General features: G+C 37.2%; 1 pseudogene; it reads right to left on the bottom strand.

Moving 5' to 3' along the window:
• Window positions 1–174: 174 nt before the first annotated feature.
• LOC103933050 lies at window positions 175–27227 on the bottom strand (annotated as a pseudogene).
• Between the last annotated feature and the right edge of the window lie 707 nt (window positions 27228–27934).

The following is a 27934-nucleotide window of genomic DNA, read 5'->3' as shown; positions in this document are numbered from 1 at the left end:
CTTATCAGATAATTTAAAGTATTTCTCTTCCGTTTCTAATATCTTCTATCTTCTGTCTGGATTCTCTGGAATGACTAATCTGGACAAGAATATGAGGTTATGGGTTATTCTCTGCCAAGATGGGTATGACCTATATGTAATAGTTTATGCCTTTAAAAATCCGTACCATGACAATCAAAATTCACCTTAGTTCTGTATGTAACCGGTGAGAAATACTGTTAGTACAAGATAGGATTAAGGTTCAGTAAGGCAAGAAGAAAAAGGTATTAGCTGAGACCTTAGGAAAGTTCAAATCCTGCATTGGAACTGATTGCATAGAGAAGTTTGTCTCTCAAAGTGCTTGGACGTTTGTAAGTTGGAAGCTGCAGGCATCACATAGGATGAAAAAAATAAGTGTTATTTGTAGCCGGAAAAAAATGAGCATAATTGGCCTACAGATATACGGTGTAGTCTGGTAGCATTTCTGAACCCCATCCTTTGTAATGTTATTGATAAATTAGAAGGGATAGGGGGTATTTCTCCCTTTATTGTACCTTCAGAGTATTATAGCAAGTTGAAGCTGATGGAAGCCGCTCAACATCGTGTCCTCTCATTGTATCCCAGATAGGGATATCACACGCAACCTATATAAGACCAAATTCTTGAGTAAGTTTGATAAATTGATTGTATATACTCATACATATACGTAGATGTAAGATCAGTAAGATCAATTAAGATACCTTATGGATTGTAAAAGTAGGTTGCAGGTGCTTGAATCCAAGTAATGGAGCTCAAGAACAACTGGTGACGAATTTCAGAAGCATACAACGTTCTTTAGGTTCAAAACCCTTCATAACCTGTGATAATGGTATGAAGAAACTCAATAAAACATAAAAGGATTGTAGGCATCCCACATAACAAATGGGCGCTTATTAGACAAGATACAATACAAATACCACCGTTTATTATGAAAAAACAAATAATACGACTGTTCATTCAAAAATCAGATAATGATGAAAGTTAACTTGCTTCTCTTCTGATAGTCAGACATGAATCAGCACTGAGATGTTGGGAAGAGAGAGACAGCATAATAAGTTTATATGAGCATATGGGGTCTTGAATGTGTAACAGATGATAGGCCACAAATACAGAACTCCATATTGCTTCATTCCAAAAAAAAAAAAAAAAAAAAAAAAAAAAAAAGGAGGGAATATGTATTTTACAAGAACCATTTTGGAGAAACCACTAGTGTACGTTCTTAAAACAAGGAAACCTAATTCCACGAATTTATATAGGCTCGTTCAACCTCAAAAGATGAGTCAATACCTCCCAAAAGATTTTAATCGTTTGGCTCCCGTCGGAGTAACCACCAGTGTACCTTGTGTTCTTCCTTGAATCATCAAAAATCAATGTCATGGTTTCCACCCGAAAGCAACTGCATAAAGTAATTACAGATCAGTATTTGACACCAACTGAACTCATGCGCATGAAAGTTCAGCAATCTTAAAGGAAATGTGAATTTGAGGACTTAATACTGGACCGTAATGACCAGTTACACTACCATTATGAATATATATTTAATGGTAAAATCAGGATAGAAAACTTATAATTATTTCCCACCCAGAAAATCTGGGGATAGAATAACTCTACAGAGGGATCCGTTAGTTAAAGTGACTATTATATTTTAATTCCCGTGGTCCCTATTGTCAGATTTCAACATTTTTCTTCTTGCCAAATAGCTCTTGGTTAATGGCTTCTCTTCCCAACGTTGGAAGAGGTCACAAGTTCGACCCCCCTTCCCGCATTGACCAACAAATAAAACTCTGGTTTTCCCCTTCAAATTCGCTGCAAGTGAGGAACAATTCTGCTACTCTTTTTAAAGCCATTCATATTGATATTTTTTTTCCAAATTGTCACCTTATCAGCCAGATATATAAACCAAAGACAGAACAAAGTACAAAAATGATAGTCCATTTTTATGTTTTTACTTTTCTACTTGTGGGATAAAAAAAAGGGACTACTTAAACTTACACGTTTTAAGATGATCAATATATTGAGCATAAGACTAATTGGCACATTAGGTTACAAGAGAAGCATATTTTATATGAGTACAATCATAGAGAAATGCACCCAGCAGTCATACATTCACATTCACTAGAATTACAAGCAAACCCATGCACTGAGGGGGTTACCTGATTAAATTCACCTGCATTAAATAGTTTTAGCCAGGATGGTGATATGAGATCAGCTAACCCTCTATAGAATGCATTTGAAAAAGGAAATATCTGCAGTTCAACATTGAAACAAGGTAATTTTTCTCACCAGTAATAGTAAATTGTTCAAAAAAAAAAAAAAAAAAAATCTTTTCCTTAGTTGAACCTGAACAAAATATAAACCTGTCGGTTAAGCTTATAATCAGCAATTGCATGAATGTCTTGCATTTTGTTCTTGTTTGTCACAGTAGTATCCTTTCCACCAGGCTTAAGCTCAATGACATGCCGTTTCCCAAATGATTCTTTAGTTACTGTAAAATCAAGACAGAGTTCCTCCACATCACCATCATAGTGCTGCGATAACCACACAAGTAAGGATCAAAAGCTTTCAAGAAATGAAATACGCGACAGAGCATTTCAATACACGTAAGACAAACTTAATTTGGAATGGAAACTTCCAGATACCTAAAGCTGGACATGAACCAATATATTTATCTCAAACATTTCAGACAAAGCAACCAAACTCACGTTATTTCAAAGAGTTTAGGTAGCAATGCCACCATATGGACCCTATGAAGTTTACATTGTTGTGCCTTGGCTGATTATCTCACCAACATACAAACCCACAGTTGAATAGTTTAAAATACAAGAAATAAAGACACCGAGAAATTTACGAGGTTCGGCAAAAACCTGCCTACGTCCTCGGAGAGATATTGCTCTTCACTATGAGAAAAACAGTACAAGTTACACATGAGTTAAATCGACATAACCCAATCCCATATCCCTTGTACACCCACTCACAGAATTTTCCCAAGAGCCTCACTCTACCCCAAGAGTTCCTTACTCTCACTCTCTAATTTTTTCTTTTGTTCTCCTCCTTCTACTCTCTTTTCACTCGGCAAGCCTTTAAATAAAAATCAGCCCCTTTTCTTCTCCTCCTTTCTTCCACCCGAAAGCCAAATAATTATGGCTTTGAAAAAGCCACAAAACAAGGAACAAGACAAGCCACAAAACAAGGAACAAAACAAGCCACAAAACAAGCCACAAAACAAGGAAACATAATCCTCATCATGATGTTCCCTCATCAATTTTGTTTTGTTTCCTAGCCTAATTTGGCCACTATCCAACAATCTCCACCTTGGCCAAATTCCGAAAACATCACAGAGACTCGAATCAACAATCACCATAAGCACCCAAAGTACAAACTAAAGACAACGGTAACTAAATCAAATTCCCCAAACTTTCTGGTACTCATAATGATCTCCACCTCGACTCAAACTGTACCAAAGTCCATTGGCCTTACGTACCAGCATGCACACTCTGAATCAACCTCGTTGGTCCTATTCCGATTCAGTCACTGCCAATGCATGTGTAGCTGCTGCAAGCAAAAAAAAAACATTTAGCTTCAGACAGGATCTCGACACATCCTCGTCTCCTCCAGCAGGTTTTCCTCCTCTTCATTGTCTGCAACTTGGAAACTTGTCAGTGCACCCATTTCCAGCAACACCCGTCGAGCCAGACAAATATTCCTCACACTTCTCATTCTTCAGGACCATCTCATCACCTGTGAATCCCATAGTTCCACCTGCTGCAAAACCCCTGCAACACTTGAGACTATACATCACCAGGAGATGTGTTGCTTCGAGTACCTAGAGGGCATACTCGAAGTCTTCCGCCACAAAATTGCTGCTACCTGGACCAAGATCATCCTTTCTTTTTCTCAAAGGACAATTTATCTTTTTATGCCCGAATTCTTTGCAGTCATAGCATTGTGGTCCCTTGCCTTTGGAGCTTGATTTGAACCTGCTGTCTCTCTCAAATCCTCCTCCCAATTTTCTTCCATGATTCCAACCAGTGGCGGATCCAGGATTTTAAACTCGAAGGGTCCCAATTATAAAGGTCAAAAAATTTATAGACAAAAATAACATTGAAAATTTAAATATAATACATTTCATTTAAAAATCATATGCAAAACAATATTACAAATTATAAAATCATAATTCAAGCGTCCATTACGAGGTTTCATAAGTTACTAGGGAGTACCTAAGTTATTGATTATCTAATATGAACCACTAAATTTAAAGGGGTGTGCTATTCACACACCCCTTTTTGCGTCTCACACACCCTTTATTTATTTCTGTCATTTGATCTTTTTTTAATTCAGTCGATCCGACGGCCGCAAATTAAGAAGGTGTGTATGAAGTAAAAAGGGGTGTGTGGATAGCAAATTAAAACACCGGTCAAATAAAACTCTTCCCAAACTCCCACTATCTTTCTAACCAAACACACCATTTTTCTCTTTTACTAGTTTCCAAACATCCACCTTCTCTCTCACTAAGAACAAAGCTGCCATACCTCGACTAACCGCCTCCCTCCCCATTCTCCCGAAGCCATGGTAGCTCCACCACCAAATTTCGCCAACCCATGACAGATCATATCCATCTTACTAACCTTATGAAGGAAACTTCACCCATAAGAAAAATTACTAAGATGGTTGAAATAATTTGGGAAAGTTTGGGCTTATGTACTGCCCTCACCAGACGACACAGAAAGGTTGGAGGAGAAGTGGGTGGCACCGATGAATGAGACCATGGCAAAAGCAAGGAGGAGAGAGGCAGGAAGGGTCCCTATTTCTTTCTTCCCCGTGCGCGGTCATCTTCTCCAAGAAGAAGACAGCCATTGCAACCTACACAGACCTCATGATTGAGTACGAGGGGTCCTCGGAAAATTTATAGCAACGATTTAGGATTGCCGACGGGTCCTGGGACCTCCCTGGTCCCTATGTGGATTCGTCCTTGATTCCAACCTTGAATAGCTAAAGCAGTCTCGTGCCCACCATCAACAATGGTCTTCCTCTTTTGTGTATCATAAGACACCAAAGAAGCCTGCACCTGCTCCAAACTTACTGTATCTTTTCCATGCAATAAGGTTGTCACAAGATTCTCATACGAATCTGGAAGTGAGGTAAGAAGTAAGAGGGCTTTATCTTCTTCCTCAACCTTAACATCAACTTTCCTCAATTGATCCAAGTATCCATTGAACACATTCATGTGGTCCATGAGATTCCCGCCTTCATCCATCTTCAGCTTGTACAGCTTCCTCTTCAGATGTAACTTGTTGGTCAAACTCTTAGCAATATAGAGTTTTTCCAACTTCTCCCACAGTGCAGGCGCAAAATCTTCATCCATAACATTGTTGATAATGTTATCAGCTATGCAGTGTCGAATCGTGCTAACACAACGCGACTCCAGCTCTTCCCATTGGTCATCTGTCATTTCTTTAGGCTTCCCATCTTTTCCCTTCAAAGCTCTAACCAAGCCTTGTTGAGTCAAGACATCCTTTACTCTCATCTGCCAGAGAGTAAAACTGCCCTTCCCATTAAACTTCTCAACTGAAAACGACATGTTTGTAGTCATCATGGTGAATAATAAATCTGGACCTTCAATGAACCAAAGCTTCCAACAAAGCTCTGATACCAATTGTTGTGCCTTGGCTGATTATCTCACCAACATACAAACCCACAGTTGAATAGTTTAAAATACAAGAAATAAAGACACCGAGAAATTTACGAGGTTCGGCAAAAACCTGCCTACGTCCTCGGAGAGATATTGCTCTTCACTATGAGAAAAACAGTACAAGTTACACATGAGTTAAATCGACATAACCCAATCCCATATCCCTTGTACACCCACTCACAGAATTTTCCCAAGAGCCTCACTCTACCCCAAGAGTTCCTTACTCTCACTCTCTAATTTTTTCTTTTGTTCTCCTCCTTCTACTCTCTTTTCACTCGGCAAGCCTTTAAATAAAAATCAGCCCCTTTTCTTCTCCTCCTTTCTTCCACCCGAAAGCCAAATAATTATGGCTTTGAAAAAGCCACAAAACAAGGAACAAGACAAGCCACAAAACAAGGAACAAAACAAGCCACAAAACAAGGAACAAAGCAAGCCACAAAACAAGGAAACATAATCCTCATCATGATGTTCCCTCATCAATTTTGTTTTGTTTCCTAGCCTAATTTGGCCACTATCCAACATACAGTAAGTGGTCTTGCATCATATAGGCTTTCTTTTGTTGGGTAATTTAATATAGCCCTTTAAGGAGCAAGGCACATTAGTTCCTTACTTTGTCATCCCAGTTTTACTCTTCAAACGTCTATGGTAAATCCTGAAGAGTCTTACAATGTTATCTTAAAACTTAGTACATCAATTCAATTTAGTTACATGATCGTCAAAATATTGACCAATGGTTGAGAAAGTAAATGAGAAAGGAGACAAAGACAAACAAACAAATACAATGTTTACCTTCACATACATGAGATTCTTGTAAAGCTCTGGATCCAGTGTTGATAGTTCATCAAGAAAGCTATACCGACCTAACAGCTTTTGTACAAAAACATGTGAAAAGGAGTTTGCCAACAACTCTTCCAAGGAATTCAATCATCTGGATACCATTCTCTAGGAACCTTGCAGACGCATTAGGCATTAGAAGTCGGTCTGATGTTGAGGTTTGGGAAAATAGCACATAACTGATAATCGGAATGGTAGACTCAGAAAATTGACTTAAAAAAAACGCCACTACCACGTAAGAAAGCCAAATTTGTGATAGATTATTATCTATATAAACTCTGAAACTTACTCAGGAGCAAAGGCTGCTTTTGATATATCTGTCAAAAACTCTTTAGATAATCCACCGTAGTCCAGGCTAGCCTCCGGAAGGCCACATTCACTGACAAATGAAACATGGATTGATGACTTTAACCTTGAACCCAGGGAATTTAATTGCCGAAATCCATCTTCAACAATATGACCACGGTGAACTACTATCTCAACTGATTGCGAACCAGGTCCAGCAACGTCACCAGCCATTTTTCTGGAGGCTTTGTCCATCTTGATAAGCTCTCTAAACATCTCAACTCTGCCGGGATAATAAATATAGAATAATTCAGAGCAGACATCTTTTGAGATTTTCAAAACCTAAGTTAAAATAATAATGTCAAAGTTTAAACTAAAAAAGTTGGTAGTGAGGAACATAATTCGATATCGTCAAAGGCAGTGAAGAATCATATGGACAATGAAGAATCGGAGTTGAACAAGCCCTACCAACCCACCCATCTGCCAGTGCTCACTCAACCTCACAAGCCAGAGAAGCCACATATGCATATTGCATTGAAGAACTTCCGCACTCTCACTTGCAAACATATAGAAGGAAACCAAACATTGAAGTCAACAAACCTGTTCAACCCCAGGGCATACGACCAGGGCCCCCCCACAAACACCCCCCCCCCCCCCCCCCCCCCCCCCACAAAAACAAAAAAACCCAATTATGGCCTAAAAAAATGGTGGTCGATCTGAGCAAGAATCAGGGTCCTGCTTATATCATAGCCGCCTTTTGTCACACGATACAAAGTTGAATCAGACTATGGCGAATAATAATCAACTCAACACCACCAACTCTATCATTCGTTCCTCATCCAAAACCACCAGGAGGCGAATATAACACAAAAGTTTAATTAGTTGCAAAGATGGTTATGGCAGCTCGTGTCTCATGATGAAGAAACAGAGAAAAAGTCTATAAGTTTTCAGGGAAACGACACCATTTTGAAAAAAGTTTAAAATTAGTCATTTTTCTTAAAATAATAATAGGCCCACTAACCCTCCCTCCTCCTGTGTCTTATAAACTTGACCTGCCGGCCCTATACACATATGATTTATCTCTTTGTTCACTATAACAATATTGACCTAAATATACAATTAATACGGCACAAAGGTTGGGGATGTACGCTAAGCACACAACGTGTATGGGTTTGTCAAGTGCTCAACAAAATGGCTCAGTTAGAAAAATTCAAAAAAAAAAAAAGGGGGATTACATGAGGACCTATATCCGCCACTGCTTATTTGTGCCCCCCGCCCCACCCCCCCCAGGGGAACTAACTTTCTAGCTTCACCCCTGCGTATGAAAGTGGAAGCCAATAATAGGTCATTCAATGGCCCCAAAAACCCAAAAAGGGGTTTCAACAACCAAGAAAAACAAGGCTTCTCCAAAGTTAAGAAAGTAAACAAACAGCCCTACAATACAGCAGAAACAACTTTGAACTATGCAATCAATTAAGTTTTTGGTTTGTCAATTATTTCCATACCTTTCTTCAAATGGAAATACATGTGGAGTTGTAGTTAGAACAGAGCCTATACTTGGAACGACTGGAGCATCATCTGATCCTACATTTGTTGAGAAAACTTCACGAGTTCTGGCAGCTACAGCAATTGGAGGGCGGTTCTTTCTAGCAGGTGCAAGCCACAAAACAGAGGGGCAGAACTGGTGCCTGCAATCCCTTTCGTACATTAAATGCAAGCATCTGATTGCAGATTCCATAAGGGGTCTATCCTGCTGTCAAATAGTTTGAGAAAATCCATTATAAACTAATGTATTGAGAACAAATGCAATTTTCAGTTGTTGCTCCAGTGTGAATGGCACCTATTGAAATGCTCAAATGATTAGAATTGACTAATCCAAGAAATCAGTGCAAACATAGAAACTTAGAAAAACCTTAAACTATTTACCTGTTTCTCGTAAAACTCCATATCATCAAGAATCAAAAGCAGGTGCGAATAACTTGAACAGAAAAGATAAAGCATACATGACATGTCCTTTGAAATACATTGAGGGCCATGCCTCACAGGTTCTATATCCCAAACATCAGAAGAATCCTCATGAACAAATCTAGGCTTAGGTTGATTATCACTCAAATTTGTATTATCAACGCCTGCTTGCGACTTGCCAGTAATTTTATGAAGAACAGTGACCCACTTATTAACTCCATCATTGTTGGTGTGTTTTAGTTTTCTCTCAAAAGCCTCATCTTTTTTTACACCACCACTGATACAATCATAATACTCAGGAGCAGTGTGACCATCCCCGGGAAAAAGGTAAGTTTCCATGGCTCTCCACAGATTCACAAGAAACCCAGGAGTAAAAGAGAGCATGTTAAGGACAGGAAACGACCCAACTGTGGGGTTCAAGAATGAAAATATTCTGAGCGTGTAAGAATATAAATGCACAATATCTAGCAGTTCCAACTTCCCTAAACGTTCAATTTTTTTGGTGTCAAAGTCTCAGACCCTTGAATATCACCAACTTTATTCATTGTTGCCAAGAGATCTGTAAGATGCCACTGCTGGGAAATAGGCCTAAACATATCCAAGTACATCTTAAAGGAACCCATCTCACCCTCACATAAAACTGTATTGGGCTTCTCATGGGTTTCAACATCACTTTGGAGAGCCTGCTTATCCTTGACACAGTCAACATTCTCAAAAAAAGGAACTTAGGTTTTAATCACTTATGTGCGATTATAACCCCAAATACGATGACAAAATTTTTGAAAATTCACATAACATAGATAGAAGGACATATAGAGGGATGCATGCAATTTATGAAGCATGAACAAAATACAGAACCAATATCATACATACTTAATAATGAATCTGCTCACTGATTACCCAAGTTGAGAATGTCAAAATAAAATATATGAAAAAGGTTGTCTCCTATGGAGAAATGTTCCGAGTCATTGTTACTAGCAACTGCAAGGTACCTTCCACAATATGTTCACATTTACCTATTAGTAAGTGTCACAAAGTATTGAACCATTAATAAAATTAATTCCCCATCCAATATAATTGTTTGATAAAGCATGTATTGTTTTCGGAAGAAGTGATATGCTATTCCCAAAATCTTAATAAGATTAATTTTTTTCTTTTCCCTAAACTGGCCCACTCATACTAAATTGGCATCACGTCGACGTATTGGTTGGCATGGATCCCTTTTGCATGGAAAAGAGATAGCTACGATTTCAACTTGAAATGCCAGGTTAAGCTTGGAATTATGCAACTGTTGCCCACTGGTTATACATAGATTCCTACAAGCAAGTTGGCTCTTCATATCCAAAAGAAGGGTTATCATAACCACTGATAAATCTACAAAGACATATTCTAATGATAGACATATTCTAATGAGAGTGTATATTAAAGGAAATACCTTACTAAAATGAATTTGCACTTATTAGGTTCAAATTTAATGAGCCTTACCAGTAACGTCTGGAAACAAGGTGAGAGAACGGACTTGTGCCTCATAGCAGATATAAGCACAGCTGGAAGGCGTTGAGTAAGACAAGGAATTGTAAATAGAAACACGCAGTACTTCTCGGCAACATAATGGGCATCCAATGAGCCAGGACCATCTGAATCAAACTTTGCTAGATGAAATGGCCCGAGAGCTAAAGTTATTGTACTTGCCGTAATCAGAAAACTATCATCTCTTTGTATATTACTGCTTATCCGTGAAAATCCAGGAGCATCCAATGTGCTAATGTATCTTCTAATAGATAGGTAAAGACCACTTTCACCAGTCCCCATATATCGAACTAAATTCTTCACTGCTGCATCTGCACTCTGGCCGTCATGCTCAGCAACGCTCTTCCATCCTTTGAAATCAGTTAAGACAACAACAAAACGCATTGCTAAGGAGGTGAGAGCAACAATAACTTGACCCAGTGCACGGGACGTGTCACACTTAGAAAGAACAAACATGCAGAGAGAAATCAGCTTCCTTGACTGATAACTCCAGATTCTTCTCTCTTCAAGGGTGCCGATTGCCAATGAACAAAAGTTCTTCTTTGAATCTACACACGAAAAATGAAATCAACCCAACAGCTAAAACACGCAGAGAAAACTAGTCAACTGTAAAAAAGAAGCATACCAGTAGAATTCACGCTTTCCAGTAGAATCTGAAAGCAGGTCTTCATAGAGCACATTTCTGTAGTTTGAATGTTCCTATGCCAAGTAGAAAAACAAGTAATAAAGAAAAGGAAAGGCCTCACTACATTGCTGGAAATCCATGTTTCAGTGATGGCTAACTCAGCATACTGTTCCACCACCTTCTCCCACTCTCCTCGAACCTCCAACGCCGCCATCTTCACGGCCCTGTAGCGCCTCCACACTCTCTGAAAACACAAAATTAAAGAAGAACAAAAAAAACCTTTATTATTTAAATATTTTTAATCAAATAAAAATATTTAATTAGATTTATGGGACTAAGATATGTGTCACATTATCAGACAACAAAAATTTTGACAGATATTTAATGGAAGGATCATATTGATTTGTGACATCCATTTTTAAGGACTACATTGATTAATTTTCAAATTCAAGGACCATCTTGACGAAATGAGTCAATTTCAAAGACTATTTGTGACAAAAACTCTTCACTTTTTATCAAGTCGTGCGCCATGCATACCTCCTTTACCGAGGTCTTGATTGAAGCCTGCCCCCCCCAGCCCCCCCAAAAAAAAAACTCCATTATTGACTAAAAAATAAATGGAACACTAGTTTTGGTTGTCCAAGTATCTCCCTCAAAGACGTGAGTGCATCTTTATTCCCATTTCTCACCCTGTCACTTTCAACCATTAGCGTTTTTATCGTAACAAACACAATACCTCCATTGTGGAGCTCAACTAAACATTTCTTTTAGCTAAAAATATAATTACTCTAATTCAGTAAAACAAAACGATAGTACAACAAATCTCGCACCACCAAAGGTCCTAAAGTTTTCTTTTATTTGTTTCTCCATTCTATTTTTGTTCATAATTAATCCATTCTATTTTTGTTCATATTCAGGTGTATCTGCAATAACTCTCATAGGTTGCCCTACCAAAGTGGAATTTAACCTTTGTAGGAGTTTTGAGACTCCTATTGTCCCACATCGGGAAACATTGAATTGTCAATGGCCTTTATATATGTCTAGTCACTAGTAGTTTGGATTTGAACCATTTGGAAATGAATTGAAGGTTTGGGCCTTATGGTTGTGGGATTAGGTTTATATAATATAGCCTAATACAATTAATATTAATTAATCAAGATAAGGGTCTTGGGCCTTGGGGCCTTGGAAGTTAAAATTAATCAGATTCATTGAGGCCTTGGAAGTTAAAATTAATCAGATTCATTAATTTTAATTTTGGATTAAGTTTTTAATTAATTTATTAATTAAAAAACGTTTTGATTAATAGACACAACTCTTAGAAAGAGTTGTGTATTTTCAAATACGCTGAATAGGTATTTGAAAGGGTGTGAAACAACTTATATATCCGCAATCACAGTTTCCAAGTATCTTCAACTTTTCTTCCTCTTTTTCTTCCATACAAAATTCCCAGAAAGTAAAACACACAAAACAATTTGCTAGAATTCTATAATCCAGTGTGGGTTGTAGAATTAGGTAGTTGTATCCTGGTCTAGCAAACGTTGTAGAACCACAAACACAAGAGTGGGACGAAAATACTATTCGAAAGACATAGCTTTTGCGCTAGCCTCTACCTTTGATTCATTCAAGTTAGTATCATTTTAATTTCTGTATTTATTGTGTAATTTCATTCTATATTGCAAGTATTTTTTAGTAATAAAGTATAAGTATTTCAAGTTTTGTATTTCTATTATTTTTGTTTCTAAATTGTTCTCCAACAACCTCGAACCGATTGCTTTCAATTCAAAACCCGAATTTAATGGACCCAAAAGTTGTTTCCTTGAGTCCTCAACCTTGGGAGATGCAACAGATGAGCCCAATGCCATGTTATTTTGTAGGGGATCCATGGAGGTACACATAAAAAGAGAAAGGAGAAAAGAAGAAAGGGTGATAGAAAAAAAAAAGAGTTGTTGGACATTTTTATTCCTACATTTAATTGAGGTTTGATAGAAATCTAACTTTTGGGTTAAATTTTCTAACATTTTTCACCACGAATGTTTAAATCCTAATTCATGGGGACCATTCATGCAATTTGGCCAATTTATTATTAAGAGATATCCTAAAAGATGTTATAAAAATGGATGAGCCAATCAGTACTACGGTCTAGTGGTATCCCTCTTAACTTGTAAGTAAGAGGTCTTAGGTTTGATTGTCGTCAAAGGTAAGTTTGAACCATATTATTGGTAGCCCATTATGAGACTTAACTCACTTCCACACCCCCTTAGTGTAGATAATATTGTTTGTTAAAAAAAATAATAAAAAATGGATGACCAACGTGGAGAAATAGGCACCGTCCCACTACTTTTTGTCAACCCACAAATGTTGAAGGTGTGATGCTAGTCTCGTGTGCTACTTTCACATTTCTTGGCCTTAGCAGGGAACTATATGTTTTCCTATATAAATGGTCTATTACCTCACAAATGTTACAAAAGAAGAAAACACACAATCTATTGTTTTCATTGCTTCGTAATTTCAGTTTGATAATGGGAGAGAATATTGCTACTGCCATGAGGATGTAGGCACACTTACCGAACTTCATAAGTATTGTGTCTCAATTACTTTAGTGGATGACTGTACCAGCCACTCAACAAACAAATGTGAAGGTGAAGAGAACAAGGGAAAGATAAGGTATCTAATGTTGTTGCCTGAAACCTTGCCTAATTACTTACCTTGCATTACTCTCGAGTAGTCATCTTCAACTGTTGTTGGCATAAGATGTTAAATCACCAACACCTCAGCATAGTTGATCAAATGTTGGCTTATTACACTGAAGCTGCTAAACACGGATAAGACACTGAAAAATGATGCTTTAAAAGACCATTCAAAGGCAAAGGCTGCACACCACTTTTGTTGTGCATGAAACTGAAGTTGAAGGATCAATTAGGAACCCATAGAAGTTCAAAGTGAGAAACTGAGTAGCTGACTAAGTGAATGGAAGACCAAAGCTCAATGATAGGAATCTTACTCACAGGTGCAACAAACTTTACTTGAGTTTATGACTGCCAGAAGACAAGAACGACTTTAACTATTGTTCTGTCTCCACAGTTTACAATCATTCAAATGATGTGTAGAAGGTAATACAAATCTTGATGATTACTAATAAACTACTAAATGCATTAGCAGGCTACAAAGATGATGCAAGTATTGAAGTCTCAATAAGACAATCCATGGACTTGACACTACTAAACTGTTGCATGCTCGAAGCATAACAGTCACCATATAGATTTAAGCCCCAAAAGGACAATTCATGGACATGTTTTAATATGTCTTATGCATGAAGCATGATAGGTGAATATGTTCCAATGAGTCAACTCCCCAAAAGTGGAGATTAAAAATTCACACTCTATAACACTTTAGAGGAGATTGTGATGCAAATTCTCCAAATAATTCATCTGATAAGATATAACTGTCATAGAAGAGACAATGTAAAGTCCCTGAAGAGGTAAGGATATCCAAAGCAATGAAATGCCTATAAACTATGCATGCGCATGCACATGAAAATTATGGGATAACAAATTGATGGTAATCAATGTTAATTCTGGTTTTACAGTAGCTACTAGAGTTATCCATAAGTTGTGTTGATATTCAGCCGCCTTCTTTTGTTTGTTGATGAAAAGAAAAATTATTGGTCAAAATGGAGAGAGACAACTCCATTAGTATTTAGTAAAAACGTAGGAAAAAAGAACCTATAGTACAAATCGCCAACGATGTTGAACCTAGAAGGTTACATATGAGCATTTGTAATATAGTAAAATATACTCACATGATATCACACAGGGTTCCTAGTCAAAACCTGAAATTGTAGTAAACTCTTGTAAACATGATATCTCATTGTGCAACTTGTTCATTTCCATGGAGAATTATGTATTATGTGAAGGCTTATGAAATGCTCAAAACATATCTTCATAAATAAATCCCTCAAGTATACATAGAAGCAAATTGTTCTGTATAAATTCCAAAGAAGAATGTGTCATGAAGTGTAGAAAATCCTTGAACGACATATTGTCTCGAGCTGCAAATCGAGCGATATGCCAATATAATTCTTATCCATCAAAAGGCTTATGAGTATCAAAGAACCATATGGATTGAAGATCATGATTTGAACATTCAAATGGTTAATCAATAGTTAGATACTAAGAAAATCATTCATCCTCGTGAGGGAAATGATGAATTAAATTTGGTTCAGAAGTACCATATCTTAGTTAAGTATGTGTCTTACACTATTTAGCACAATACAGTGAATCAAATGTTAAATTTCCTGCGAAATACAATACTACCATATGGGTATTGGAATGAAATAAAGTTTATCTACTTTTATCTCTGGGAAATTGTAGACATGAGCTTGTTTTATTTCAATGAACTCGCTAATAGCCATGGTCTTATTGGGCTAGCAAAATTTGGAAGACAGTAAACCAAAGACTTGTGGCCATCCAATAGGGAGTGTCATAAAAGTGGATGGCCCACATGAAGAAACAGGCACCGTCCCACCACTTCTTGTCAGCCAACTAATGTTGAGAGTGTGCTGCTAGTTTCCTGTGGCATGTACTATTTTCATATTTCTTGGCCTTAGCAGGAAATTATGTATTCCTATATAAAGGCCTATTAGATCACAACTGTTATATAGAAGAAAATACAAAATCTATTGTTTTCATTGCTTTGTAATTTATGTTTGATAATGATAGAGAATACTACTATTGCCTAGAGGATGTAGGCACACTTGCCGAACCTCGTAAATATTGTGTCTTATTTATTTTATATTCTCTACTGCACACGTACCATCGATTTCACAACAAAAGAGTCTTTATTGTACTATTAAGAATTTTTGTTAGGAAAACTATTATTAATTATTATTTTTATTATTAAGAGATGTCCAACACTTTGAAGGCACACAAGTCTCACATATCCGATGATTTGCTAATATGGTGACCCCTAAACTTCCTAGAATGCACACGTACCATCGATTTCACGACCAAGAGTCTTTATTGTATTATTAAGAGATTCTTTTTAGGAAAACTATTATTAAGAGATGTCCAACACTTTGAAAGTGCACAAGTCTCACTTATCCGCTCATCTGCCAATATGGTGACCCATAGACTTCCTAGAATGGCGTTATTTTAATATGGTCCCTAAATTAGGTGAAGACGTCTAGATTCCAACACTTCTCATCAAAAGTTAAGCTTCAAATATACTCCCTCCTGCATTTCAGCTATTAGTACTCATGTTAGCTCATCCAGTAACAATGCAAAAAGATAAGGATTTAAAGTTGAACATTGGTGTAATCTTATTGTTATGGGAAAGTTTTTAGTTTGTCCTCCATGAATTCTTCTAAATTATCTAATAACTAATTTAATAAATTATTAAGCTTATTATTTTTTTAATTTATATTTTCATGCTTAGCAAATAATAAGGTCTACAATACTATTTGCTTGAGATTTTCTTCACTGTGCAAAATATGATTATGCTTTCTAAGTGAAAAATAACAAACTAAACTATTTTGGTCTAGAGTAAATTTTCTTTTTGTTGCTCATTGATTTCTAAACTAAGACAATCTATCATGAACTAAAGTCTACATTGTCCAAAAATTACTACTAGCTGATTTTGTAAAGGCCATAAGGGATGTACTCAGAGTTATTGAGAACTCAGAGGTACCCTAATTAATGTCCAGTTATTTGTATGACCAATATTCAACTATAACAGAGTGTTCAAATAAAGTATGATCATCCGTTTAGCAAGATAATAATATAGCCATAATAGTGTTTCTTGTTTTGGACTAGAAGTCTACTTAAAGAAAAAAAAAACACACACACACACACACACACACACACTAAAAAAGAGAACTTACTTAAGCTTGGAAACTTGCTTGGACACTTAAACTTTTATCAATATACAAATGTTTACAAAGAGGAGTGTTTACAAGAGAGCAATGCAAAGAGAGCACGAGAGCTAAGGGAGCTAAGGACTTGGACGTTTTTATGTGTGTTTACATCTGACTACAACTTTCTTTATATACACTTGAGGTTGCCTTCAAGAAAAAGGACACATATCTTCTTCGGATCTGAGCCTAAGGATCAATAGATCTGGACCATTGAAATTTGATCCAATGGCTACAAACAAGGGGCATCCCTAAAAATTATAATAATTATAGTCGTTGGATCAAATTTCAATGGTCCGGATCTATGGATCCCTAGGCTTAGATTCGGAGAGGATCTGAGTCCCAAGAAAAAATGGCTATAGTGGAAGAAGACTTGGAGTTGTCCGCATGTGTCACTTTTAGTAGTGGAGTTACTATTTCTGCATAGAGAAAAATGATGCTGCAGGATTTACTTATTGTTGTTAAGTGCTTAGTTGAAAAAGTTGGACCATCCTTAAACGATTTGGACCATTGTGCATAAGTTTTTCGAAGCTTTCTCAAGGCTAGTCTTGATATTTAGAAAGTTTGTTGTCCCTACATGAAATATAACCAAAAATTGTCTCTCCATGGAAATTTTCCAAAGAGTTATCTCTGGGGTTAGTTTTGATTATTTAGTGAAGGTTATACTTGTAGCTCTTTTATTTACTATTTAATAACATTTGTAAACTTACAATCAGTAAATCCAAAAACTTATTTTGATTTAATTTATTGCTTTTTAGCATCAATTCTTCTTCCCCACTCCATCCATCCTCACCCTTGTTCCCTACTGCATCCATCTTTTCCGCCCTCTCTTCCTTCCTTCACCACCGAAACCATACCCCTCCAATGGCAGACCACGTACTGTTCTACAATGCCTTACGCCTGATAGACGAATCATCGATTCAAGAGAACAGGAAGGGATGGTTCCCGCCAACATCACCTTGACAACTTCCTTGTATTCTTCTGTCAATGGCTGGGTGGGGAAAAAAAAAAAAAAAAAAACCCAGAAATTGAAAAATAAAAAAGAGAAAGCCCAACGATTGCCGATAGAGGAGGAAGCAAGAGAATGATGGGATTTCGACACGGTTTATTTGCAGAGAGAGGACCAGGAAGATGAAGAAGGGAAGACAAAGGAAATGTGGATAATAAGCAGTAGGGAGATGCGTTTGGGGGATTGCCACAAGCTTAAAGAGGGGGCCCTTTGTTGTTTTCCTATGGTGCTATTGAGAGTGAAGAAATCCTACGTACAACGATAGCGGTAGGGCGCGAAGCTTTCACCTTGCGACGACCACGACGTCTTCGTTTTTGTGGTGGTCTACCATTTTCAATTTCATTGGCCCACTTCTGGTGGGGGGTCACACCATTTTTGAACTTCGGATGATATCCTGCAAAAAGATATTGTCTGAGAATCTCAACAGGAAATTGGGACTAATTCGGGATTTTAGTGTTTCAATTTCAATTGATTTAGGGATTGTAGCTAGGTCTTAGAAGTTGAAGGATAGGGAGGGAGAAAGAGTCACGTGTCACCGAGGGTAAAGATGGTGTTTCTCGACAGGGGCTGTGAGGGATGAATGTTAAGTAAATGTATGGAATTGAAATATTTTAAAGATGTTGCATGAGATCGTAATTACATAAAAATCTGAATGAATAAATTGTAATTTACCCATAATTTTATCGAAAGATAGACAGTTCTATTGTTACAAGTTTTATAAACTGAGAAAGATTAATGTGGTTTAAACTATAAGATGGTAGTATAAATAATGTGGTAGTGCTTGCAGTACTTTAACAAGCATTGCATAGTTTAAATATTTCTGAATCACACCATTTATTCTCTTTTGCAGCCACGATCAAGTGCTTTACATGCTACCGTTTAGAAATTTGGATGTGCACATTCCATTTCGACTGCCAATTGATTTCCTGTGAACTGCACTTGAGAATCAAATGCTGCTTGGTAACAATTGAAAATTCCAAGAGCGGTTTCATTGACGTTGATCGAACCTCGATCTTTATAGAGACATTGCTACTGGACATAAGAGAAAGCAGTGGCTGAATCGCATACACATTTTCCGAAAGCTCCACACGAACCATGCGGCATACCAAAACTAACAAAATTAATCTCATTTATGATACGACCTCCTTGGTGTTGATGCAAAATTTCGCCGTTTTCAGTCTTAACGAAAATACACCTGCAAAATAATCAACACCTTTGATTAGAGACCTAAGCCTCATGTGCCCACGAGGTGGGGGGGGGTTAAGTCAACGGATCTCCGATGCCTAAGTTAGTTTATCTGAGAGAGTAAAGTGTTTAGGGTTTTTTTAGGGTTGCCGAAGCTCTGAAAATTTGATAGAATATGGGGTATTTATAGGGATAGGGCTGTCCATAGTGTTTAATGGAGAGATATTCTCTAAATATTCCCAAGATATTAAATAGGAAATAATATCTTGAGATAATGATGTAATAATCCTTAATTTATTTAAATTAAGATTACTTACTTCATTGGAGTCAATCTTCAATTGGGAATGTATTAAAGATAGGATTTGGGTAATTAATCCTTATCTTTAATTCCTTATCAAGGGCAGGTAAGTTGTGGGTAGTCATATTCAGTTGCTGAGACCTTCAAGGATATAAGCTATGCGTGGAAGCATTTGAGAAGCCTGCCCATTTATTGAGGGCAATCTTGTCTTTCTTGAATAAAAGTCCACCTGTCGCCTCTAGAAGGCTCCACACTTGGCATGATAATTCCAAGACATTACCTTCAGAAGCATCCGCACAGATTTTTCCAACAGAAACAGTCTGGATTGTAATACTGTAAGGACTACCACCAATTTCCCCAAGCAAAACCAAAGTATTCTCCTCGTCGCGGAGATACTGTCGTGGAATATGATACCTAATATTTTCAATCAAAGATGAAAATAAAATATTAAAAGACGTCTCAAGTTCAAGTGTTCACGTGCATTTTAATAGTTAGCAATTAACATAAGTAAATAAATATAAGGGATTTATGAGTTTTAATCCTTCAAGAAGAGCAAAATTAAATAAAAACATAATGTTAGATTACATATTGGTTTTAGTCCTTTGTAGTTTACCTAATTCAAATTTAGTTGTTTTAATATTTAATGTATATTTTATTTAAGGTCTCCACTTAAGTTTTAAATGTATTATTATACACATTTTAATTCATTAATTTTGTTTAACTCATCTAATTAGTGTATCTAAACATCCGTACCATAATATATTTTGCTGAACTAGTGTACTGAAATGTCTGTACCTAAATATATTGTCACATCCCGGCCCGGGGCGGATCACTTCCCGGGCCCGCTCCACCATCGTAGCACGATATTGTTCACTTTGGGTTTACCATTCCCTCACGGTTTTGTTTTTGGGAACTCACGAGCAACTTCCCAGTGGGTCATCCATCATGGGATTGCTTTAGCCCCCTTCTCGCTTAACTTCGGAGTTCACTGGGAGCTCACTGGCCCCTATCATGGGTGGCCCACTGGGAAGTTGCTCGTGAGTTCCCAAAAACAAAACCGTGAGGGAATGGTAAGCCCAAAGCTGACAATATCGTGCTACGGTAGTGGAGCGGGCTCGGGAAGTGATTCGCCCCGGGCCAGGATGTGACAATTTGGTATCAGAGCGTAACCCTGGTTGCTTGTGTGTCGACGAGGATGTCGGGCCCCTAAGGGGGGTGGATTGTGACATCCCACATCGCCCAAGGGAGTGATCCTTATATGTATATTCTCATCCCTACCTAGCACGAGGCCTTTTGGGAGTTCACTGGCTTCGGGTTCCATCGGAACTCCGAAGTTAAGCGAGAAGGGGGCTAGAGCAATCCCATGATGGGTGACCCACTGGGAAGTTGCTCGTGAGTTCCCAAAAACAAAACCGTGAGGGAATGGTAAGCCCAAGGCGGACAATATCGTGCTACAGTGATGAAGCGGGCCCGGGAAGTGATCCGTCTCGGGCCGGGATGTGACATATATTATAATGAATTAGCACATAAGAAAATATGCAAAAACATAAGTGTACCGAAAAGTCCGTACCTAAACATTTATACTAAACTAGTGTATCTAAATGTTCGTACCTAAATATACTAAACTAGTATACCGAAATGTTCGTATCTAAACATATTATACTAAACTAGTGTACCGAAAAATGTATGTACCTAAATAGTATAATAAATTTGTGGCACATAAGAAAATGTGCAAAAACATTAGTGTAACAAAATGTCTTTACCCAAAATATTTTCTTATGTAAGATACTTACCGGAAATTGGTGATGCAAAATGTCAACAAATAAGAGCTAATTCATTTGAATTCAAATGCGTATTAAAATTACAATATTTTTCATATAATTTAATTCATGGACACCATAATTTATTTTTTTTTTTTTAAAGACAGTGAATGCATATATGGTGACACTAATTAGAGTCTAGGGACTAAAATCAAATTTTTAACTTGTATAAGACATTTTTCTAAACTTCTTATTTAAGGATTAAAATCTAGTTTTCTAATCAATATTGATTTGATTACCATCTTTGTGTGGATTCTCAGCAATTAGTTGCACACTTGTCGGTCCCATACACTCCATGGTAGTCACAACTCTGAGTATCATCACATTTTGTCTTGTAACTTGGCCAAAACCTTCCAATGTTGTAGCCATTCACCCAAGCATGGCCCTTGCCCATACCCTTCAAATCCACCACAACAGGGTCCGGAAGGAGTGGAGTTTTGAAGTTTGCCTAATTAAAGACAATAAGCATCGAAAAATAATGTAATACAAGAAAACCGTCAGATATGTGATGAGAGAACGATAAAAATTAAGGTCGAGATAAATCGATGTATGAGAATTGTACCTTATACCAAATAAACTGTTCACTAGTTGACAACAATTCTGTACGCCACCATCCCTTGTTCTTAAAGAATAGTGGAGCACGATTTAGAGGGAGTTCCTTTTGATCTACAATTTGCAGAGAAACAAGTGTGGGGGAAGGTATTTCATTGGAATTTTATGAGGATGTACATTTAGTGTGCCAAAGAAAGAGAAGGGCAAGAAGAAAAAAAAAAAAATGTGAAAAAAGAAAGAAAAAAGAAGAAAAAGTGAAGAAAAGGAAGGAAAAGAGTTGAGAAATAAGTGAGAATGAACTCACAAGGGTTGGTTGTTGAAGAAAGGGTCCAAAAGTTTAAATCTGGCCCTAAGTGTTGTGTGAATCTCCCATGGGTGTTTAAAGTTGATTTCTGCAATCAAAAGTTGAATTCTAAGTGTTTATTTCATTATTTTGCTTACTATCGCTTTAATAACTTTTGTTTATCCTTACATTTCTTTGTTAGCCAATACCTTAGCTCCGTTGCAATCCTTAGATTTCTACCTTGATTGTTATGTGTTTCAATATGTGGAGTTTGATATTGGTACGAGTATATGGTATCCCTGGTTCTCGCATCTAAGTAGTGGCATTCCATTCATGAGATCATACACATGTTGTATTAATAATTCCAGAAAGTGCCTTCTTTGATTATACATATGTAAGTGCTAGTCTACATGTTTACATCAATCTTCTCACATATACCTAGTGTAGGGAGTATATCAGGTGAGGAATTGAGTGAATTCTCTAAGGCATGTTACTACATTCAAAATGTTGTTTTAATTGATTAAATGCAAGCTAGTGAGTGGTGACTGCGGTTAAGTATATGCTTGAGCATAGGGATAGCTAAAATATGTGGGAGTAGTGATTTTTAACATGTCATGTTGCATTGAAAATCCCTGAGGCAATTGTTGGAAGGTTTAGGTTGTACTTTGTTTTCTTTGTTTTGCTCGGGGACTAGCAAAAGCTATGCAGGGAATTTGATAGGAGCATATTTAGGCTACTTAGTTAGCTTATTTTCTTGCATTTACGTAGCTAATTTCTACTTATTAGAGTGTTTTAGACTAGTTTCATGTGTTTTTAGGTTCAAATGACAAAGTTGGCAATAAAGTGCAATTTGGAGCATTTTAGAGCAGTTTTGGGCTATGAATGGATAGCACATGCATGGAGCAAGGTGGATGGGCGAATGTGAAGTTCAAGAAGGGCTAGGAATGTGCTTAATATATGGAAGAATTAATTCAAGACTTGGAAGATAAGGAATCAGCTAAGAAGAAGGAAACAATATCTAAACTACCTTATCTTATCCAAACATTATCTAAAATCTTATCTTATCCCACCTTAACTCCAGCTGCAAGGAGGACATCTAAATGACATTAGGATACCTACTAATCAGGTTTATAGAAACCTTTTCATCTGCCCTTGTTTATTGGCACCAACCGTTCTAGAAGTTCTAGAATCTGCCTCAAGGACCATTCCTTTTCCTCCCTAGAATCTGATTGAGAGTGTCCTTATTCTTTGTTGATTTGGAGTCCTAATTCCCCTCCTTCTTAGCCCTTGTCGTGCCCTCATTCTCCCTATAAATACATAGTGCCGCAGCATTCATTCACGACCTATCTCTCACCATAATTCACATGACACATCCATCATACACAGAAATCTCTCTTATACCACAGCCTTGCAAGGAGAAAGGAGAAGAGACCCTTGGAGTCGTGCTCTGCCATTCAAGCTTGGATTGCTGGAACATTCTTAGGTGTATTCTATCTTTTGTTTTCAATGTTTAAATTGAGTTATCTTTGTTTAAGTGCGAACATGAGGAACTAAACTCATTTTGGCTAGAGGAGAATTCAAAGCCATGAACATATATGTGATATGAATTAATTTCCTCCAGTTATTGTTTCGTAAAACATGAATGCGATTTACTTATCTGTTTGATTGATAACTTATTCTTGTATGTTGATTAAGGATGCATACTTAGTTTGCATGCATGAATTTGATGCTAAAATATAAGGGAATTTCACCTAGTCATTATGAACTTATATGTATAAGTAGTGGAAGTCACTAGTCATGACTGTGTTAAGTAAATCTATGGCAGGAGTATCATGCAGTTCATAGTTACGAATGTCATGTCAATGCTTATGATTTTCATAGAACTTAATGATCTTTGATATGTATCTCTATCATGCAGTTCATATAAGGAACTTGATAAAAATAACTTGATTGTGTCGCTGAGTCCAATTCAATGAAATTAGGAAAATCTGAGAATTAATTTGTGCAGTTCACAGATAATTTGGGCATTGTCATTCATGGTTTATAGGAATAATAACTGGAAATCGATTTGTATGCATATGTGTCATTTGTGGAGATGAACCCTCTAGCTAGCCATTCACCCATTAAAATACCCAATTTCGTCCAAAGTTATTTAGAGTCTTTAAATCTATTTGTTTTTACTTTAAATTCATCAAAAACCACTTCCCCCTTATATTTCGTGTCTTTTAGTTAGAATATGTTTAAATTGGTTTCTTTTTAATGTTGAGTCAACATAAGTCTAGAATTCATCCAAATCATCCTTTAGTTCCTGTTTTGAGTCAATTTGTTTGTTTTGTGCTGTTTTGAGTCATTCTAGTTTGTTTTGAGTCATTAGAGTCTAGTTTTCTGTTTTTGAGTCTAGTTAAGTGTAATTGAGTCTAATTTGAGTAGATTAGCATCCCTTCTAATCCCCGGCCTAGAACGATCCCTACTTTTATATACTACAACTATCTAAAAAGAGTTTAATTTGTGTGCTAGTTTATATCACATCAAGGACAATATTAGTAGCAAAGAAGGTCGAATAGGTCTTCTTCAGGAGATCCTCTTCTGTCAAAATTTCGTTACAAAACTTGAGAAGTGATCGGATTCGACAAACTTCATAATTATATTCATTCACAAACTTAAAGTCTTGGAAGCGCAAATGCTGCCAGTCATGTCTTGCTTCAAGCAAGAATATGTTCTTTTGGTGATCAAAGCGATCAGCCAAAGTGACCTATAGTGCTTGTGGATCTTCCTCAGCAAGATACTTGGTTTGCAGTGCGTCATGAATATGACTTTGGATAAAGATCATGGCAATGGCTTTTTCAGCTTTGCCAATCGGGTTGTCCGTCTGATCTTTAATGGCAGGACAAATTCTTTGTAGTGAGGTGGAGCTTCACATCTTGGACCCATTTAAGGTAGTTCCTTCCAAAGACCTCTAAAGCAGTAAAGTCGATTTTGTTCAAAATTGACATGTTCCTATCACAAAATAGATGGTCAAGATGTAGTTAGTGTAATGGAGGAAAAAATCAATCCATTCACATAGGAGTAGAACATTCAGGTTCTAATAGACATGTATTGGTTTAAATTTGCATGAAAAAACTTCGGGTTTTCATGGGTGATGTTTTTAAGGAAAACTTTAGTTTTTCAAACAAGGCATGTTTCTAGAAACTTCAGGTTTTGAAATAGTTATGAACTTCAAGTTCGTATGTTCCTGCAGACAAACACAAATATATATACATAAATATGCAACAAGAAAATATGCAAATAGAACTTTAGGTCTATAATTATAATTGAATTAATTATTTGGACTTTGGGCCAAATTTAAAGTGTGGGCGAAAATTATAAAACCCAAATTGTCTGAAAAAAAAAAAAAAAAAAGACAATTAAGCTCGGGCCCCAAAAACATGGGCCAAAGCCCATGGGTGGGCTGAGCAAATTGGAACCGTGCAGTCCAGGCCCAAACTTGGGCTGGAATAGGCAAATCAGGCCAAGGTTGTTCAGGCTTAAGGTAGTAAGCGGGCTACCAAGGAAATATCATGCTTAAAATAGGCCCAGGAAAGAGCGTTAATCCAATGCGGCATGGTGCAGGTGCATTGATGCACCAGCTGCAGGCTTGGATTATGTACGGCGTAGACACATGAACCTGTGAGGATGCAATCCAGTGCATCACAGGACACGGGGACACCAAAGCCACGAGCTGGTGTCGTTTGCGGGCTGAGAGTCCAATTCAGCCCAATAGGCTGTTTGGAGTTAGACTGTGGTAGCAAAAGCAAATAGCAAGCCTACAAGGGTGTTGTGCGATGCAAGCCCAAGGGTTCAAGGCCCACTAGGGCTTCGGTCTGGAAACCCAAAACACCCCAGCGGCGCTAGGTGTTGGTTTTGAACCAGAAAAAGCTCCACCGTCGCTTTAGGCAACTTTCCTCGAGTGGTCACAGCACGGTGATGCACGGGGGTTTAATTGGGAACCCTAGGTTTAGACAGAAAATCAAGTTTTAATGTTAAGGGGTTTAAGAAACCTTTGAGGATTTGAAGAATCCGTCGAAAAATTCATCAATTTCCATCGGTTTTCAGAGAAAAACTCATCGTCGCCAACGATGGTTTGGTCCCAAGCACGACTGCATGTCGTGATTTCCCAAGGAAAACGGTGGTGAGGCTATGGTCGACTACGGGAGGCGTTGGGTCGTGGGTTTGATGCCAAAAATGGCATCATCTCAGATGGAGTATGGGTTCGCCTAAGGTGCATCGTGGCCCAGAGAAACTCGTTTGGGCTTGGGTTGTGTCACAGGTCTTGGGTTCGAAGAAACCTAAGAGTTTCTGATTTTTTCTTTTTTTCATTTTTTTTCCAATGCATATTGAGAAGTAATTTTAATGAATGAACATATATTTGAAGCAATTCATGGCAAATAAATTCACATAATTCAATAATTGTGAATATAATGCATACACAATTTATGTAGAATCTAAAATTCGAAAAGTGTAAGGTTGGGTCATGCATTATGGTGAATGTTCATGTTATCAGGGCTGCAAAAATATTGAGATAAAAACCGTTGTTTTGGAAGAACCTGATTGCGTGATGCTATTGATGAACTGGCTTAATGCAGAAAGCTTCCACGTCAGATTGTTAAGCACAGTGGTATGAGCGTGCTGATAACGTGTTGTAGCTTATTTTATCTGACAGGGGAAGGGGGCCGGTGACATATAGAGAAATTGGAGAGAAATATGTGTCTGTAGGGTTATGTAGAGGAATGTGTAAAGGATGTTTTTATTCCCCCTACGCAGTGCTTTTATTTATAGTAATAAGAGAGAAGAAATCCTTTTCCACCAAGGAATACAAGTCCATATAGGAAAGAATAAGTAGAATCAAATCTAATCTAGGATTTACACAATCACACTTAAACTAGAAGTTTACAACAACTTTAAGAATATTTACAATTAAGACTCAAATCAACATTCCCCTCAAGTTAGTGCATGGATATCATACATGCCTAACTTGATGATTGGGTCTTGGAAAACCTTACTAGATACTTCATGAGTACAAACATCAGCCAACTACTATTGCGAACTCACAAATGGTATAGACACAATCTTCCTTTCAAGATATTCCTTGACAAAATGTTGATCAACCTCCACATGCTTTGTTCGATCATGTTGTATCAGACTATCAGCTTTTTCCCTCGTAGATTTATTGTCACAATATAACTCCATTGCCTTCTTTGGTTCAAAACCAAGACATCGAAGACATCGTAAAAGTTCACATATGCCGTGTGCCATACCTTCATACTCAACTTTTGTAGACTACCTTTACACCACTTTCTGATTCTTACTACGCCATGTAACCAAATTACTTGCAACAAACGTAAAATACCCATATGTAGACCGTCTTTTAATTACATTGTTAGCCCAATCTGCATATGTAAACCCTTCAACCTTTAGATGCCCATGTTTTCCATAAAGTATTCCTTTAATGGGTGTAGATTTCAGATATGACAAAATTCGCATTACCGCAACCATGTGATCTTCATTGGGTGAGTGCATAAACTGACTTACAATGCTCATAGCATATGCAAGATCAGGACTAGTATGAAATAAATAAATTAATCTCCTTACCAGTTTTTGATATCTACCCTTATCAACAAGAATTTCTCTTGATATTTTTGAAAGAAAATTACTGAAACAACAATATATGGGTTCCTATATCACCTGGGACCTACAACTCAGTGGTTGACGTCTTCTTTTAGCATCTCTCATCAACTACACTTGTTGATTGATTAGGTAGAAAAAATCGAGTTAAATAAAGTAAAAAGTATAATTTAGCCATTAGAAAAACCCAAACACTATAATTTTTTTACCATTTGTGTTTCCCAAATATTTATTAACAAACAAGATTAATATGATAGTGTTAGAAACGTGTC

The sequence above is a fragment of a genome, unplaced genomic scaffold, assembly GCF_019419815.1.
Source record: "Pyrus x bretschneideri cultivar Hongxiangsu unplaced genomic scaffold, Pyrus_bretschneideri_v1 Contig45, whole genome shotgun sequence".
Taxonomy (NCBI): Eukaryota; Viridiplantae; Streptophyta; class Magnoliopsida; order Rosales; family Rosaceae; genus Pyrus; species Pyrus x bretschneideri.
Note: the sequence above shows the minus strand (reverse complement) of the source record. Positions and strands in the feature narration are given on the sequence as shown.